This window comes from Nomascus leucogenys, chromosome 2, assembly GCF_006542625.1.
Source record: "Nomascus leucogenys isolate Asia chromosome 2, Asia_NLE_v1, whole genome shotgun sequence".
In the NCBI taxonomy this organism is placed as follows: Eukaryota; Metazoa; Chordata; class Mammalia; order Primates; family Hylobatidae; genus Nomascus; species Nomascus leucogenys.
This window is the reverse complement of record NC_044382.1, coordinates 87,250,550-87,268,441: the sequence shown is the minus strand read 5'-3', so window position 1 is coordinate 87,268,441 and position 17,892 is coordinate 87,250,550. Positions and strand designations below refer to the sequence as shown.

At 40.5% G+C, this 17,892-nt stretch overlaps 1 protein-coding gene across 1 annotated transcript in view; it reads right to left on the bottom strand.

Moving 5' to 3' along the window:
- The window catches only part of SCAMP1 (secretory carrier membrane protein 1), a 132,900-nt gene that overhangs the window by 26,703 nt on the left and 88,305 nt on the right, over positions 1-17,892 (bottom strand). The window lies entirely within an intron of this gene.

Below are 17,892 nucleotides of genomic sequence, written 5' to 3'. Positions count from 1 at the left end.
AGGAGGAGGAGGAGGAGAAAGAGGAGGAAGAAGAGGAAGAAGAGGAAGAAGTAGTAGTAGTGGTAGTAGTGGAGGAGGAGGGGGAGGAAGGGGGAGGAGGAGGGGAGGAAGGGGGAGGGAGGAGGGGAGGGGAGGAGGGAAGGGAGGAGTCGAAGAGGGGGAGGGGGAGGAGGGAGGGGAGAGGAGGGAGGGGGGAAGGGAGAGGAGGGGGAGGAGAGGGGAGGGTGAGAGAAGGGGAGAGGGAGGAGAGAAGGGGGGAGGAGAAGGGAGGGGGAGAGGAGGGGGAAGGGGAGGGGGAGAGGAGGGGGAAGGGGGAGGGGGAGAGGAGGGGGAGGAGAGGGGAGGAAGAGAGGAAGGGGGAGGAGGGTAGCAGGAGGGTAGGAGGGGGGAGGACGGGGAAGGAGGGGGGAGGAGGGAGGAAGGGGGAGGAGGGAGGAAGAGGGAAGAGGCAGGAGGGAGAAGGGGGAGGAGGAGAAGGGGGAGGAGGCAGAAGGGGGAGCAAGGGGTAGGGGAAGGGGGCAGGGGAGGAGGGGAGGGGAAGAGGGAGGGGAGGGGAAGAGGGAGGGGAGGGGAAGAGGGAGGGGAGGGGAAGAGGGAGGGGAGGGAAGAGGGAGGGGAGGGGAAGAGGGAGGGGAGGGGAAGAGGGAGGGGAGGGGAAGGAGGGGGAGGAAGAAGAAAGTTTCTTTTGAAGAGGAGTTTTGCCTTTTTACGAACTCCAGTGTATTCATGCTTGTTCTTTTATATATCTTGATTTTACTGTTGTTTCTGAGAAATCTGCCAAAGCCAAGGATGTAAAGATTTTTTTTTCCTGTTTTTTTCCAGGAGTTTTCTACTTTCAGTTTTACATTCAAGTCTATGTTATTTTTTGAGTTAATTTTTTAAAATATCATATCAAGTATGAAGTTCTTTTTTGCATATGGTTATCCAATTGTTCTAGCAGCATTTCTTAAAAAAACTGTCCTTTCTGCACTGCGTTCCCTTTGTACCTTTCTCAAAATTAGTAGTCTGTCAATGGCTGGGTTTATTTCTGGGCTTGCCATTCTCTCCCACTCTTCTATTTGTCTACCTTTTTGTCAAAATTATACTATTTTGAAGTTTTCTAGTAATTAGGTGGTGTTAGTCCATCAACTTTATTGTTCTTTTTCAAAGTTGTCTTGACTATTTTAAGGTTTTTACATTTCTATAACCAGTGTAAAACAAGGCAATGAGTTAACATGAATACATTAAAGCAGTGGTCCCCAACCTTTTTGGCACCAGGGACCTGTCTCGTGGAAGACAATTTTTCTATGTATGGTGGGGTGGGATGGTTTCAGGATCAAACTATCTCCGATCATCAGGTATTAGATTCTCATAAGGAGCATGCAACCTAGATCCTTTGCACACACAGTTCACAATAGGGTTTGTGCTCCTATGAGAATCTAATGCCGCTGCTGATCTGACAGGAGGCAGAGCTCAGGTGGTAATGCTCACTAGCTGGTGCTCACTTCCTGCTGTGTGGCCCAGTTCCTAACAGGTCACGGGCCAGTACAAGCCCACAGCCCAGGAGTTGGAGACCCCTACTCTACAATCAGCCATTTCCCCTGAGTCACAAAAGAGCAAATTTTAATGATTCATTAATAATGTTTTCTATGTCAGTCAGATTTAAATTAAATGGTTCCACATCTTACTGCATCAGTACTATATTATACCAAAGCTGGTATTAATGACCATACAACTGTGAAAAAATTATTAATGAAAAAAAACCAACATCAAAATCTACAATATAAAATGCTATTTTTATAATACTGAATAGAAATCCTATGTATGACTCATCTCTCCAGGGATACTATACAAAATATCACTTTTAATAATAATTTTTCTTTTACTATTTTGAAACAGACACTTCTAAAGTATATTTCTATTTCCCTGTCCCTCTGGCAAAGAATGAAGAATATAACTTAATATTCTATTTTTTTTCACTTAGAGTTTTTACTTCTATTTTGTGTGCCATGAAACCAGACTATTAAAATGTTTTAGATTATAAATATATAAAATATGTGCTCTAAAAAGGGGCTGAATAATGTCTACAGCCTTCACAACAGCTATGTCCATTACCTTGGTTCCAAATTCATAGACACATTCTAGAAGCTGAAACTGCCTAACTGTAATTTCTAGTTAAGAAATCTATTAGAAGATACTGAATATGTTTTAAAAATTAAGAAGTCCTACTCAAAAACTATTTCTAAAATATTGCTTTCAAATACAAATGGAGGTATGTTAAAACTAGTCCATCTTCCTCTTTCTGTATGTACAGTTAGTACACACAAATGCACCGTTAGTGTACAAAACTGATCAACTGAAAACCTCAAAGTCTACTTTTGTCTAGTTTTATTTTAAATAAAGCTAAATAAAAGATATTAAGCAGGTTAAACATCATTCTCAATAGATTGTATTTATTTCGTTTTACCAACTTTTCTATTTCTGAATAAGGAGACAATAAAATTCATTTGATTGTACACTGACCATTAATACAAATGATTATTTTAAAACACTTCAAAGTTCTCTGAGACATAAACTCCATATCCCAGCACTTACTTAACTACATAGATTCTCATCTCCAAGAGAGCACAAATCTTCCTTTACCTGAGCTGTCCAAATTACTGCAAATGCAAAATCAGTCAAATTCAAAACAAACTGAAGCAATACAATCATCACGTGAATATCAAGTTCCTTTCAGATGCTTGAGGGAAGGGCAAGGAAAAGCTGAGGAGCTCTGGAATAGCCAGAAGACCCCCAGGAGAGCTACCTTAGCCAGAATCAGAAAAGGTCCAGGAAAAAAAAAATACAACATCGGGGAAGAAGAACTTCTACTGGCATTCAGAACCAAAGGTGGTAGGTCTTGCGTGCAGGAAGAGACCAGAAAGCAGACTGTTTAAATCAGCTTGAACATAGCCATTTTAAACCAAACAAAGAACAGAAATATAGATTTAAAAATAAAAACACTATACACTGATTTAACCTATGTGACTTACATTGTAATCTGCCTCAGTTTACAATAAAGTATTTATGGTATCATGGATATTTATTCATAATAAATCCACCTAAGTAACGTATTTTCTCATCAGAATACATAAATAAAAGCTCTCTACTACTTGCCATCCTGGCACTTTCAGATCAAAGCCTACTGGAAAACTGAATTTCAAATAAGCAGGTAGATTTTGGTTTAATGTCTTCTACAGCCAAGCTGCAGCACAATTTTAATAGAAAAGTTCTTCCCTAAAGTATGATAATAAATCTCAGAAAATAAGCTCATTTGATCTTGTCAAGTTTATTTCACATGCCAAATCAATACCAGAGATATTAATTACAACTACCATTTGCTCGGACAGGAAAAGACAAAGTATTTCATTATTTCAAAGGGCTAAGATGTGGGGACACAAGTCAACTAAAGCACAGCACTAAATGTCTTTAACTCTGGCAACTCAACATAGCAGATAAGAGAACATGAATTTACAGACTTGGGTTGGAATCCAGACTCTCCCACTTAAAGCTGTATAACTTTGGGCAAAGTGTTAAGCCTGAGATTTTCCATTTGCAAAATGGGGGTAACAGTGGAACATGCTTTTATATAAATAAAATAATGCAGGTAAAGTGCTTAGCTGGGAATGCACAGGCACATAGAAAGCAACTGATAAACACTACTTGTTGATATCTCTATTACACTCATGTAATACTGTATCAAAATAAACTGTTTTGCTCACGGAAGTAATATCCTGCTCACAGAAGTGGCATTAGGCTGTTGATAAGATACTGAAAATTTCTGGAACATGGCTGCTAACAATCATGACTGCTAGAATCAAGTAATACAAGAAATTATTGATGGTGTACAGGCATTAGAATAAAAATAAACTGATAGAGTTTGGCTGTGTCCCCACTCAAATCTCATCTTGAATTGTAGCTCCCACAATCCTCACATGTCATGGGAGGGACCTGGTGGCAGGTAACTGAATCATTGGGGCAGGTTTTCCTGTGTTGTTCTCATGAAAGTGAGTAAGTCTCACAAGATTGGACAGTTTTATAAAGGGCAGTTCCCCTACACACACTCTCTTGCCTGCCACCATGTAAGACATACCTTTGCTCCTCCTTTGCCTTCTGCCATGATTGTGAGGCCTCCCCAGCCATGTGGAACTGTGAGTCCATTATACATCTTTTTCTTTATAAATTACCCAGTCTTGAGCATTTCTTCACAGCAATATGAAAATGGACTAACACAGAAACCTAAGAAGTACAGGGCTTTTCTTGTCTTATTTGGGAGCTCCAAAACTGTTTAAACCAGCCCCATATTCCCTCTTTAGTAACTTTATGCTGAAATGAATTCTTTCTCCAGAATAGGGAGTCTATTAGTAGGCTTGAAAGGTAGCACCATGAACTGTCCCTCACCACAACAGTGCAAAAAAAAATTTGCAAATGTGTTTTTTTGGAAGAAGATTCGAAAATTTTAAATTTATAATAGAGTCTATCTCTTAAAATCTATTAAGAGCTGGGCACAGTGGTTGACACTTGTAATCCTAGAACTTTGGGAGGCAAGGTGGGAGGATCGCTTGAGCTCAGGAGTTCGAGATCAGCATGGGGCAATAGAGTAACACCTCATCTCTATTAAAAATAAGAAAAATTAGGTGTAGTGGCACATGCCTGTAGTCCTGCCTATTTGGGAGGCTGAGGCAGGAGGATCATTGGAGCCCAGAAAATAAAGCAGCAATGAACAATGGTTGTGCTACTGTATACTGTATTCCAGCCTGGGTGACAGAATGAGATCCTATCAAAAAAAAAGCAAAAACCACTCACTAGACTAGTCTGGCTAAAAAAGCACAGGACTGGAATGAAAGAGACTCCGAACTCTCTTCTTCCCACCTATGTTCTGTCAAAAGCATAGGGGACGGCCGGGCGCGGTGGCTCACGCTTGTAATCCCAGCACTTTAGGAGGCCGAGGCAGGCGGATCACGAGGTCAGGAGATCGAGACCATGGTGAAACCTCGTCTCTACTAAAAAATACAAAAAAATTAGCCGGGCGTGGTGGCGGGCACCTGTAGTCCCAGCTACTCGGAGAGGCTGAAGCAGGAGAATGGCGTGAACCCAGGAGGCGGAGCTTGCAGTGAGCTGAGATTGCGCCACTGCACTCCAGCCGGGGCGACAGAGCGAAACTCCGTCTCAAGAAAAAAAAAAAAAAAAAAAAAGCATAGGGGACAATGAAAAAGCTCACATTACATGAAGTTTTAAACCTGAACAATATCAAACCTAGACCACAACCTTGGTGCAAACTCTGAATCCTCTATACTTAACTGACTTAATAATAGCTAACATTTGTTGAACATTATTTGCCAAGGACTATGTCAAACACATGTATTGCCCATCCAATCCTTACAACACCCACATGAGGCACACTAATATTGATTCTATTTTACGGATGAGCAAACAGATTTAGAGAGGTCAAATTATCCAAATACATAGCTGGTAACAGAAATGCTGTGACATCTGTGCATCTATTAAGCTAAAATTCTTTTTTTTTTTTTTGAGACAGAGTCTAGCTCTGTCGCCCAGGCTGGAGTGCAGTGGTACGATCTCAGCTCACTGCAAGCTCTGCCTCCGGGGTTCATGCCATTCTCCTGCCTCAGCCTCCCGCGCAGCTGGGACTACAAGCACCCACCACCACGCCCAGCTAATATTTTTGTTTTTGTATTTTTAGTAAAGACAGGGATTCACCGTGTTAGCCAAGATGGTCTTGAACTCCTGACCTCATGATCCGGCCGCCTTGGCCTCCCAAAGTGCTGGGATTACAGGTGTGAGTCACGGCACCCAGCCTTAAGCTAAAATTCTTAACCAAGTGATAAAACTACCTCTAAGATAATATTTCAATTCCATCATCTCCAAGAAATTTAATTATCAAGGAATAGAACACCACTAGCTAAAGTAAATTAACCCCAAATGCTCAATGCAGTGTTTCTTATATATAGGAGAATATAACAACTAAAATCTCATATTTGAATTGATACTCAATGTAGAAAGCTTAAACAGACAAAATCAGCCAGTAGCTAACCATTTTCAAATTACCTTTGAACAACAAAACTAAATTAAAGGAAAACGGAAATCAACATTGATTAGATCCTAGGTCACAAATGGGCTGTTTCCAAGCTATTACACAGGCTATGCTCTTATAAAACAAAACTCGGCTGGGTGCAGTGGCTCACACCCGTAATCCCAGCACTTTGTGAGGCAGAGGGAGGCAGATCACCTGAGGTCAGGAGTTCGAGAATAGCCTGGCCAACATGGTGAAACTCTGTCTCCACTAAAAATACAAAAATTAACCAGGCATGGTTGTGGACACCTGTAATCTCAGCTACTCGGGAGGCTGAGACAGGAGAACTGCTTGAACCCAGGAGGCTGAGGCTGCAGTGAGCAGAGATCGAGCCACAGCACCCTAGCTTGGGCAACAGAGCAAGACTCTGTCTCAAAAAAAAAAAAAAAAAAAAAAAACTCAAACATTTTTCAGCAAATAAGCCTCCATGACACCTATCTGAACAGAGAATACTAAACAGTATAAGTTTGAGTTTTGAAACATCTAGAATACCACATCATGAAACCATTTATCATGCTTTTTTCCTTTTTTCTTTTTTTGAGACAAGGCCTTACTATGTCACCCAGTCTAGAGTGCAGCAGCATGATCACAGCTCACTGCAGCCTCAACCTCTTGGGCTCAATCAATCCTTCCACCTCAGTCTCCTGAGTAGCTGGGACTACAGGCACATGCCATGAAAACCGACTAATTTTTGTACTTTTTGTAGAGATGAGGTTTCACCATGTTGCCCAGGCTGGTCTCGAGCACTGAGCTCAAGCAATCCTCTCCTCTTGGCCTCCCAAAATGCTGGGATTATACACACGAGCCACCACACCCAGTCACCTTTTTTCTTTGAGACGGAGCCTCACTCTGTTGCCCAGGCTGGAGTGCAGTGGCTCAATCTTGGCTCACTGATCTCGGCTCACTCCGCCTCCTAGGTTCAGGCAATTCTCTTGCCTCAGCCTCCCGAACAGCTGGGATTACAGGCACGTGCCACCATGCCTGGTTAACTTTTGTTTTGTTTTGTTTTTTTGTAATTTTAGTAGAGATGGGGTTTTGCCACGTTGGTCAGGCTGGATTCAAACTACTCACATCAGGTAATCTGCCTGCCTTGGCCTCCCAAAGTGCTGGGATTACAGGCATGAGCCACCATGCCGCGACCCAGCCACCTTTTTACTAATACAACCTGAAAAGTTTAATATTAATTCTCTTGATGGTCCTATCACTTTTACACTTGAAATTTCCTATTTTAATCATACACTTTGAAACATCATTTCCCGCCCTAAACTCTTCACTGAAGTGTTAACATAACTTCAAACCCTAAATCAACTATCAAAACTTTACAGCGATCTGTTCCAAGATGGCCAAATAGAAACAGCTCTGGTCTGCAGCTCCCAGCAGGACTGACACAAAAGACGGGTGATTTCTGCATTTCCAACTGATGTACCTGGTTCATCTCACTGGGACTGGCTGGACAGTGGGTGTCACCCAAGGAGGGTGAGCCGAAGCAGGGCAGGGTGTCAACTCACCTGGGAAATGCAAGGGGTCGGGGAATTCCCTTTCCTAGCCAAGGGAAGCCATGACAGATGGTACCTGGAAAATCGGGACACTTCCACCCTAATACTGTGCTTTTCCAATGGTCTTAGCAAATGGCACACCAGGAGATTACATCCTGTGCCTGGCTCGGGGGGTCCCAAGCCCATGGAGCCTTGCTCACTGCTAGCACAGCAGTCTGAGATCAAACTGCAAGGTGGCAGCGATGCTGGGAGAGGGGCGTCCACCATTGCTGAGGCTTGAGTAGGTAAAGAAAGCCGTCGGGAAGCTTGAACTGGGTGGAGCCCACCACAACTCAAGGAAGCCTGCCTGCCTCTGTAGACTCCACCTCTGGAGGCAGGGCATAGCTGAATAAAAGGCAGCAGAAACTTCTGCAGACTTCAATGTCAGTGTCTGACAGCTTTGAAGAGAGTAGTGGTTGTCCTAGCATGGAGTTTGAGATCTGAAGACAGACAGACTGCCTCCTCAAGTGGGTCCCTGACCCCGGAGTAGCCTAACTGGGAGGCACCTCCCAGTAGGGGCCGACAGACACCTCATATGGCCAGGTGCACCTCTGAGACGAAGCTTCCAGAGGAAGGATCAGGCAGCAACATTTGCCATTCTGCAGTATTTGATGTTCTGCAGCCTCCGCTGGTGATACCGAGGAAAACAGAGTCTGGAGTGGACCTCCAGCAAACTCCAACAGACCTGCAGCTGAGAGTCCTAACTGTTACAAGGAAAACTAACAAACGAAAGGATATCCACACCAAAATCCCATCTGTACATCACCATCATCAAAGACCAAAGGTAGATAAAATCACAAACATAGTGAGAAACCAAAGCAGAAAAGCTAAAAATTATAAAAATCAGAGCACCCCTTCTCCTGAAAAGGAATGCAGCTCCTCACCAGCAATGGAACAAAGCTGAACAGAGAATGACTTTGACGAGTTGAGAGAAGAAGGCTTCAGACGATCGGTAATAACAAACTTCTCCAAGCTAAAGGAGGATGTTCAAACCCATCGCAAAGAAGCTAAAAATCTTGAAAAAAGATTAGACGAATGGCTAACTAAAATAAACATCACAGAGAAGACCTTAAAAGGACCTGACGGAGCTGAAAACCATGGCACGAGAACTACACGATGCATGCAAAAGCTTCAGTAGCCAATTCGATCAAGTGGAAGAAAGGGTATCAGTGACTGAAGATCAAATGAATGAAATGAAGTGTTGGAGAAAAAAGAGTAAAAAGAAATCAACAAAGCCTCCAAGAAACATGGGACTATGTGAAAAGACCAAATCTATGTCTGATTGGTGTTCCTGAAAGTGATGGGGAGAATGGAACCAAGTTGTATAACACCCTGCAGGATATTATCCAGGAGAACTTCCCCAACCTACCAAGGCAGGCCAACATTCAAATTCAGGAAATACAGAGAACGCCACATAGATACTACCCAAGAAGAGCAACTCCAAGACACTTGTCAGATTCACCAAGGCTGAAATGAAGGAAAAAAATGTTAAGGGCAGCCAGAGAGAAAGGTCAGGTTATTCACAAAGGGAACCCCATCAGACTAACAGTGGATCTCTCGGCAAAAACCCTACAAGCCAGAAGAGGGTGGGGGCCAATATTCAACATTCTTAAAGAAAACAATTTTCAACCCAGAATTTCATATCCAGCCAAACTAAGCTTCATAAGTGAAAGAGAAACAAAATACTCTACAGACAAGCAAATGCTGAGAGATTTTGTCACCACCAGGCCTGCCTTACAAGAGCTCCTGAAGGAAGCACTAAACATGGAAAAAAACAACCGGTACCAGCCACTGCAAAAACATGCCAAACTGTAAAGGCCATCGATGCTAGGAAGAAACTGCATCAATTAACAGGCAAAATAACCAGCAAACATCATAATGACAGGATCAAATTCACACATAACAATATTAACCTTAAATGTAAATGGGCTAAATGCCCCAATTGAAAGACACAGACTGGGAAATTGGATAAAGAGTCAAGACCTATCAGGGTGCTGTACTCAGGAGACCATCTCACCTGCAGAGACATACATAGGCTCAAAATAAAGGGATGGCAGAAGATCTACCAAGCAAATGGAAAGGAAAAAGAAGCAGGGGTTGCAATCCTAGTCTCTGATAAAATAGACTTCAAATCAACAAAGATCAAAGGAGAGAAAGAAGGCCATTACATAATGGTAAAGGGATCAATTCAGCAAGAAGAGCTAACTATCCTAAATATATATGCACGCAATACAGGAGCACCCAGATTCATAAAGCAAGTCCTTAGAGACCTACAAAGAGACTTAGACTCCCACACAATAATAATGGGAGACTTTAACACCCCACTGTCAATATTAGACAGATCAACGAGACAGAAAGTTAACAAGGATATCCAGGACTTGAACTCAGCTCTGCACCAAGCAGACATGATAGAAACCTACAGAACTGTCCACCGCAAATCAACAGAATATACATTCTTCTCAGCAGTACATTGCACATATTCTATAACTGACCACATAGTTGGAAGTAAAGCACTCCTCAGCAAATATAAAAGAACAGAAATCACAACAAACTGTCTCTCAGACCACAATGCAATCAAACTAGAACTCAGGACTAAGAAACTCATTCAAAACTGCACAAGTACATGGAAACTGAACAACCTGCTCCTGAATGACTACTGGGTACATAACAAAATGAAGGTAGAAATAAAGATGTTCTTTGAAACCAACGACAACAAAGACACAATGTACCAGAATCCCTAGGACACATTTAAAGCAGTGTGTAGAGGGAAATTTATAGCGCTAAATGCCCAGAAGAGAAAGCAGGAAAGATCTAAAATAGACACCCTATCATCACAATTAAAAGAACTAGAGAAGCAAGAGCAAACACATTCAAAAGCTAGCCGAAAGCAAGAAATAACTAAGATCAGAGCAGAACTGAAGGAGATAGAGACACAAAAAACCCTTCAAAAAATCAACGAATCTAGGAGCTGGTTTTTTGAAAAGATCAACAAAATTGATAGACCACTAGCAAAACTGATAAAGAAGAAAAGAGAGAAGAATCAAATAGATGCAATAAAAAATGATAAAGGGGTATCACCACCGATCCTACAGAAATACAAACTAACATCAGAGAATACTATGAACACCTCTACACAAATAAACTAGAAAATCCAGAAGAAATGGATAAATTCCTCCACACATACAACCTCCCAAGACTAAACCAGGAAGAAGCTGAATCTCTGAATAGACGAACAACAGGCTCTGAAATTGAGGCAATAATTGAGCCTACCAACCAAATAAAGTCCAGGACCAGACGGATTCACAGCCGAATTCTATCAGAGGTACAAATAGGAGCTGGTACCATTCCTTCTAAAACTATTCCAACCAATAGAAAAACAAGGAATCCTCCCTAACTCATTTTATGAGGCCAGCATCATCCTGATACCAAAGCCTGGCAGAGATACAACAAAAAAAGAGAATTTTAGACCAATATCCCTGATGAACATCGATGCAAAAATCCTCAATAACATACTGGCAAAATGAATCTGGCAGCACATCAAAAAGCTTATCCACCACAATCAAGTCGGCTTTATCCCTGGGATGCAACACTGGTTCAACATGTGCAAATCAATAAACATAATCCATCACATAAACAGAACCAAAGACAAAAACCACATGATTATCTCAATAGATGCAGAAAAGGCCTTTGACAAAATTCAACAATGCTTCATGCTAAAAACTCTCAATAAACTAGGTATTGATGGGACTTATCTCAAAATAATAAAAGCTATTTATGACAAACTCACAGCCAATATCATACTGAATGGACAAAAACTGGAAGCATTCCCTTTGAAAACTGGCATAAGACAAGGATGCCCTCTCTCACCACTCCTATTCAACACAGTGTTGGAAGTTCTGGCCAGGGCAATCAGGCAAGAGAACGAAATAAAGGGTATTCGATTAGGAAAAGAGGAAGTCAAATTGTCCCTGTTTGCAGACGACATGATTGCATATTTAGAAAACCCCATCATCTCAGCCCAAAATCTCCTTAAGCTGATAAGCAACTTCGGCAAAGTCTCAGGATACAAAATCAATGTGCAAAAATCACAAGCATTCCTATACACCAATAACAGAGAGCCAAATCGTGAGTGAACTCCCATTCACAACTGCTACAAAGAGAATAAAATACCTAGGAATCTAACTTACAAGGGATGTGAAGCACCTCTTCAAGGAGAACTACAAACCACTGCTCAACGAAATAAAAGAGGGCACAAACAAATGGAAGAATATTCCATGCCCATGTATAGGAAGAATCAATATAGTGAAAATGGCCATACTGCCCAAGGTAATTTACAGATTCAATGCCATCCCCATCAAGCTACCAATGACTTTCTTCACAGAATTGGAAAAAACTTCACAGAATTGGAAAAACTTCACAGAACTGGAAAAAGTTCATATGGAACCAAAAGAGAGCCCGCATTGCCAAGACAATCCTAAGCAAAAAGAACAAAGGTGGAGGCATCACACTACTTGAGTTCAAACTATACTACAAGGCTACAGTAACCAAAACAGCATGGTACTGATACCAAAACAGATATTTAGACCAATGGAACAGAACAGAGCCCTCAGAAATAACACCACACATCTACAACCATCTGATATCTGACAAACCTGACAAAAACAAGAAATGGGGAAAGGATTCCCTATTTAATAAATGGTGCTGGGAAAACTGGCTAGCCATATGTAGAAAGCTGAAACTGGATCCCTTCCTTATACCTTATACAAAAATTAATTCAAGATGGATTAAAGACTTAAATGTTAGACCTAAAACCATTAAAATCCTAGAAGAAAACCTAGGCAATACCATTCAGGACACAGGCGTGGGCAAGGACTTCATGCCTAAAACACCAAAAGCAGTAGCAACAAAAACCAAAATAGACAAATGGGATCTAATTAAACTAAAGAGCTTCTGCACGGCAAAAGAAACTACCATCAGAGTCACCAGGCAACTTACAGAATGGGAGAAAATTTCTGCAATTTACCCATCTGACAAAGGGCTAATATCCAGAATCTACAAAAATCTCAAAACAAATTTACAAGAAAAAAACAACCCCATCAAAAAGCAGGCAAAGGATATGAACAGACACTTTTCAAAAGAAGACATTTATGCAGCCAAAAGACACATGAAAAAATGCTCATCATCACTGGTCATCAGAAAAATGCAAATCAAAACCACAATGAGATACCATCTCACGCCAGTTAGAATGGCAATCGTTCAAAAGTCAGGAAACAACAGATGCTGGAGAGGATGTGGAGAAATAAGAAAGCTTTTATACTGTTGGTGGGAGTGTAAATTAGTTCAACCATTGTGGAAGACAGTGTGGCAATTCCTCAAGGATCTAGAACTAGAAATACCATTTGACCCAGCCATCCCATTACTGGGTATATACCCAAAGGATTATAAATCATGTTACTATAAAGGCACATGCACACGTATGTTTACTGCGGCACTATTCACAATAGCAAAGACTTGGAACCAACCCAAATGTCCATCAATGATAGACTAGATTAAGAAAATGTGGCATATATACACCATGGAATACTATGCAGCCATAAAAAAGGATGAGTTCACGTCCTTTGCAGGGACATGGATGAAGCTGGAAACTATCATTCTGAGCAAACTATCACAAGGACAGAAAACCAAACACTGCATGTTCTCACTCATAGGTGGGAACTGAACAATGAGAACCCTTGGACACAGGGCGGGAAACATCACACAATGAGGGGTTGGGGGCTGGAGGAGGGATAGCATTAGGAGAAATACCTAATGTAAATGATGAGTTGATGGGTGCAGCAAACTAACATGGCACATGTATATCTATGTATCAAACCTGCACATTGTACACTTGTACCCTAGAACTTCAAGTATAATAAAAAATTAAAAAAAACTTTATATTGTAGGTCATGTTAATAAGCCTGCAGGCTGTAATCCTTTGTAAGAAATAAAGCTCTCCTTTTCTATATTTATAGATCTCATGATTTAAGTCAACACTATATATAACATATTTACATATGTATAAAATAAGTAAACATGTTTCATCCTGCTGTTCTACCGCTAAACTACTCTTAGATACACCATACATAAATGTTTCTGACATACCTACTGTTGCTGTTCTAGAATAATGCTACCATTTATCCATATTTCCTTTTAAAAATCAGATGTGTACAAAATACCCAGCTAATAGAATACACACAGAATCCAGAATCCAGAACTCATTCATCAAAAGGTATTTTTAAAAAGGTAATCTCATTCCTCTAATGTTATTTTTATATTTACTATAAACCTCAAATATTGTAACAGTAACAGGGATTTTCAAACTGGAAGCTAACACCTCCTTCTGCATCTCAGTTTTTCAGAAGGAGATATTTGACAGTACTGATTTACTCTGAAGTGCAAATGATGGCATACAGCACAAGAGGATTATCTTCACAAAGAGGTTTACCTTTAAAAAGAAAAGCTCAGCCGGGCACGGTGGCTCACGCTTGTAATCCCAGCACTTTGGGAGGCCGAGGCGGGCGGATCACGAGGTCAGGAGATCGAGACCATGGTGAAACCCCGTCTCTACTAAAAATACAAAAAATTAGCCAGGCGTGGTGGCGGGCGCCTGTAGTCCCAGCTACTTGGAGAGGCTGAGGCAGGAGAATGGCGTGAACCCAGGAGGCAGAGCTTGCAGTGAGCCGAGATCGCACCACTGCACTCCAGCCCGGGTGACAGAGTGAGACTCCGTCTCCAAAAAAAAAAAGAAAAGCTCATCGATGTAAAAACAAAATGTTAAAAAAAATTTTAAAAACTTTGTATATTGTAAAAAGAAAAACTAAAGTGCTTTTAAAACTTCTGAAGGAGGAGGAGGAAAAGGAAGGAAGAAAGAAGGAAGGAAGGGAGGAGGATGAGGGGGAGGAGGAAGAGGAGAACCACCAAGTAAATGTATCTGTGTCTAAGAAGGAACCTTCTCCTGTATCTCTCAGATGTAGTAGGGGAAGGCTTCAGCTTGGGACGTAGAAAAGTGGAAAAGACCACTGTTCCTAACTCTCACAACCACAAACATTCATCTGCGAAATCACAGCTGCACTTAACACCCATCAAAGGGCAAACAACCCCAAACATTACTCAAAGAGAGATAAAAGACTAGCACTTGTTTACCTGGAACAGACAAGCAAAAAAGAACTCAGCTAAAGCTTGTGATGCATTGCTGTAAGATTAAAGGTTGGTTAGAGAGAGAATACAGAACCCCCAGGAGCCAAAGCTACATGGGTATCATCACTCACTCACAGGCTCTCCTCCACAGATCTCACCAGGTGCTCAGAAGAAAGACGGGAGGCCGGCCTCATTCAGGGTACAGGTCTGAGGGAGGCAAACAGCAGCCACCAAAACTCCCCTTTATCTCTTCCAAACAAAAGCTTTAAGTGGGAGGCAAAATGGGATAGCAAAGCCCATCTTCCTCAGGGCACAGCTAAAGACCCACTGCAGCTGGGGAAAGGGCACAGGAAAAAAAATCCTCTAACCCTGGAGGTGGGACAGGAATATATCTATTACAGAGACCTTAGAGATGGTGGTGGGGCAGGATCACAGAGAAGGGCAGATCTCTCCACTCCAGAGACAGAGCCTGCCTAAGGCTGAGGCTGAACCAGAACAAGAATATCCTCCTCCCCTAACTCCCTGACATGCCCACCATGCTCCAAGTAACAGCACCCTACTCCTGGGGGAAGAGTGTATGAAGAGAAGCCCTCTCTGAGGGGCAGGCACAAAGGAGAAACCTGAAGCTAATGGAGCAAACACCAAGAAAAAGCTTCTGGAAAAGCAGGCCTCACCCTAAACATAAGGTAACATCAAAGTATTTTGAAGTCTCTGAGGTACTGAGGGAAGTCATGGCGAACAAAAACCCAAATCCAGATCAATTTCTGACTGAATTACCTGACACCTGCCACCCCCACCACAGCAGCACACCACTCCTACACTAAAAGCCTAGCACAACAGAAAAGCCATGTCCAGTGGGTCTTCAGCTGTGCCCTGAGGAGGATGGGCTTTGCTATCCCATCTTACCTCCCACTTAAGGCAAAAACCTATTTATCTCAGTCTCTACTGTCTTCAAAAGATGTCTAGTTTTTAACAAGAAATTATGAGGCATAAAAAGAAACAAGAAAAAAAAGACACGCTGTCAAGTATGTAGAGACAAAGCAATCAAGAAAACCATATTCACATATAACTCAGGTGTTGGCATTATCAGACAAAAAATTTAAAATAACTGACTAATAGGTTCTTAGACTCTAGTCAAAAAGGTGGCCAACATGCATGAGGAGATGGGGCATCTTAGCATATATATAAGATATAGGAAATTACCAAATGGATATGGTAGAAATGAAAAATATAACAGAGATGAAGAGTACCTTTGAGAAGCTCACCACTATACTCAGCAAAACTGAGGGTGGGAGAGAATCAGTGAAACTGAAAATAGAAATTATATATACTGAAATGCAAAAGTAAAAAAGAATGGAAATAAAAAATAGAACATCTAAGAGATGTGGGGCAATATCAAAAATTCTGACACATATGTAATAAAAATTACAGAAAGAGATGATAAAGAAGTTTCAAAAGAAATATGTAAAGAGACAGTGAATGACTGAGAATTTTCCAAAATTAATGAAGACTCAAAGCCAGAGATCCAAGAACATTAGACAACACTAAGGATAAACAGAAACACACACATATACATAATACACATTGCACACACGTACTTTAACACATCATATTCAAACACCCCAAAACAAGAAATACAGAAAAAATATTAAAGACAGCCAGAGAAAACAAGACACACTAAATACAGAAGAACAAGGATAAGAATTATAGTGGACTTCTAGCCAGAATCTTTGCAAGCCAGAACGGATGAAAATGATGTGTTTAAAGTACGAAAGAAAGTAAAAACAATAAAAACACCTGTGAACCCATATTATACTTACTGATAATATCTTTCAAAGCTGAATAAAAAATAAAGTCTTTTTCAGACAAAAATCAGAGAACTGATTATTAGCAGACCTGTTCTACCAAAAATATTAAAGAAAAATTTTCTGGCAAAAAGATTATATGATACAAAAACATGGATCTCCACATATACACCCACACACACAAATGAAAAGTGCTGAAATGGTATTAATAAAGGCCAATGTAAAATTCATTTTTCCTTATTTTTAATTATTTTAAAATTAAAAGCAAATTAAAATTAAAATCTAAAGCAAAAGTAGTGACACATGGAGATAGAAGAAGGATGGTGACCAGAGGCCAGGAAGGGTAGTAGGCAGAAGCCAGGGCACCAGATGGGTAGAGATGGTTAATGAATACAAAAAAATTATTAGAAAGAATGAGTAACTTAGTATTTGATAGCACAACAGGGTGACTATTGTCAAAATAATTGTAGATTTTAAAATAACTAAAAGAGTATAACTAAATTGTTTGTAACACAAAGGATAAATGCTTGAGGGGATGACTACCCCTTTTTCCATAGTGTAATTATTACACAATGCATGCCTGTATCAAAATATCTCATATATCCTATAAATATACACACCTACTATGTACCCATTCAAATGAAAAAAATTTTTTCAAGGTAATGTACTGTGTGTTTCTAGCATATATAAAAATAAAATACATTTTAAAACTGTACAAAGGTTGGGAAGGGGGAACTGAGAGTACTCTGCTAGGAGATCCTTACAGTACATATGAAGCAGAATAATATTATTTGAATACAGACTATGATTAATTAGAGACATATATTGTAAAAACTAGGGCATCACTAAAAAACATTTTCAAGAGATATAAATAATGAAGAAATAGGGGAGAAGACAGAGTCATTAACAGATACTCAACTGATCCAAAAAAAAAAAAAGGCAAAAAGAAAGGAAAAGAAACAAAGAATAGTTGGAATAAACAGAAAATGGATGGTAAAATGACAGATTTTAATCCAAGCAGATAAGTAATTAATTATATTAAATATGAATGGCATAAGCACATTAATTAAAAGAGACTGTGAACTTAATATATAGACTGTCAACTTCATATATAAAGTAGCTTTTTTGGTTGGCAACCTATAGTTGCGTCTGCAAAAGCATTTTGAACATTTTACAAAATGTTAAAAAAAAAAGTACAAAAGCATTTTGAATATTTTGAAGCATTTTAGAACATTTTACCCAACAATAGCAGGCTATATATTCT